Below are 2,371 nucleotides of genomic sequence, written 5' to 3' on the forward strand. Positions count from 1 at the left end.
TTTGAGTTGGTCACATGCTATATCTGCATTTCCATGCTTATGTTGAAATTATTCGGGTGTGTTCGAAAAGTTTTTTAACGTGAGAAAAATTTTCTATTCTATTAAGAAAAGAATTTATTTTTATTTGAAATTCAATTTCATAGTTTGAAATGATTTAATATATTAGTAGAATTGAATTCAATTCTTTAATTTGATGACTTTTAGATGAGTTGAATTATCTTTTTTTTACAATTTTATCTTTGATAAAACTATTTTCATTGAACACTTATTTATAAGTAGAGACATTTCAAATATTAAGTACGATTGTTGCGATAATTGATTTGAAAATGTGATCTGATTTATTTGTTTCAAAGCATGAAATAAAAATTTATTTTTGAGTGAATTCTAATTCTTGGCAATTCAAACATATTCTTATTATTTTCAGTGATTTATACTTGTCAATTTGTCATTCAAGCGATTGGTTTTTAATCTGTTCTCGTGCTTCCCTTCATCCAAGAGGTACAACAATCATGGTCAAAATGATATAAGATTGTGTACCATGCTATACCAAATATGTGAACAGAAAATGTATGTCATGCAAGAACTGTGACCCAACATTAAAGAAGTTAACATACAAGGATAATAATATGAAAACTAGGAACCAAGTTGGGTTAGTTTAATGGTTAATTCACTAATCAACTTAAGTAAGTGTTGAGGGTTTGAATTTTGTGTATGCGGCAGAAAAAAATATGGTATAGTAAACAAAAAAATAGATAGTAGAGTAAACATAGATTAACTAACAAAAATAGATAGGTGAGTGCACAAAAAAAAAAATGCAAACTAGTATACCAAAAAAAAAAAATGCAAACTAATAACTTCAAAATAGATAGTAGAGTGAACAAAGATTAACTAACAAGTCATTGCATGGTTTGATTTTGGGACTTGAATTGCCTGCGAAAGAAAAGGGAAAAGGCTCTACTATGTAAAATTGGACTTTCTATTTAATATTGCTTAGAGAAGGATGACATATATATGCATATGTAGCATCTTATATGACTTTACGCTTTTGATTCAAGACAAAACAAAAAAGGTTCATCTTGTAAGATAAATAATGACGTATTATTGTTGCAAGGGAATCAAACCACAGCTAAACCAGTCCAAGACAAATATGACGTCCAAGTAATAATAAAATCTTTTAAAGGAATAGAAGTTTCTTAACAATCTTTTATAGAAGGACCCTCAATAAATTAATTATATTATAAGTATATTAAATTTAAGCTAGATTAGTAGTATCGCATTGTTTTCTCAGCCTCTGTCCATTGTGGAAGTTTTCTTTATATATATTTTAATCCATGATGCTTGGATGTATTAAATACCTTCTCTCCTTAAGTTTTTGATATTGTAAGGGATCTAACTTTGTTAATCCCTCTTAATCTTTGACTGCATATATGTGAAGTATCAACATTTTTCAGAATATGCTATTTTTTATTACACCCAAAATAGCATATCTCAAAAGCGAAGCATTCAAGCACAAGTTAAGTCTCATTTTGATATCTTAGATTTATGAGTTGCATTAATTTAGTTTTTGACTTTTTAATTGTTATAGTTTAGTACCCCAAATTTAAAAAAGTACATTAATATAATCGTCAACATCGTTAGTGAGATAACTCAAGTCTTGTCATGTTGGATATATTAAAACAACGTACACATTTTGACGCTAAAAGAGTACTAAATGATGTCATTTCAGGGTTTGAACAATACTAAAAGAGAGGAGTATAACGTTTTAGTATTGTTCAAACTCTCAAACGACGTCATTTAGTGCCTTTTTTAGCGCCAAAACGCATACGATATCGTTTTAATATGTCTAGCGTGACAAGACTTGAGTTACGCTACTAACGATGTTGAATTCCGGCAACAGAAAATATACGAGGAACTACATTAATGTACTTTTTTAAATATGGAAGACTAAATTATGATAATTAAGAAATCAAAGACTAAATTTCCAAAGTGAAAATTAACTCACTCAAGCAAATAATCTTGTGTTTACTTTGGTTCAAACAAGCCATTTAATTTCCAAAATCTTTTTTCTTTAATTTTACATGGCATATTACTATTTCAACAACTTAAGGTGAATAAAAAGATTAATTAAAAGATTATTTAAGACACTATGTGCCTAATGTAAAATATGCGATACTAAGTATGATTTAATTTGTTAATTACATATGAGAGATATATACATGTTTTCAATAATTCAAGATTAATTTACATACTAAACTTTGGTGTGAAATTTAGATTTTTTTTTGAGAGAGATACTGATTTTTGGGTACTTCTTCCAACATTCTAAGAGGTTCTGGCTTCTTCAAAAACCAGTTCATATTAGAGCTCATCATTA

The sequence above is a fragment of the Arachis ipaensis genome, chromosome B09 (genome assembly GCF_000816755.2).
Source record: "Arachis ipaensis cultivar K30076 chromosome B09, Araip1.1, whole genome shotgun sequence".
NCBI lineage: Eukaryota > Viridiplantae > Streptophyta > Magnoliopsida > Fabales > Fabaceae > Arachis > Arachis ipaensis.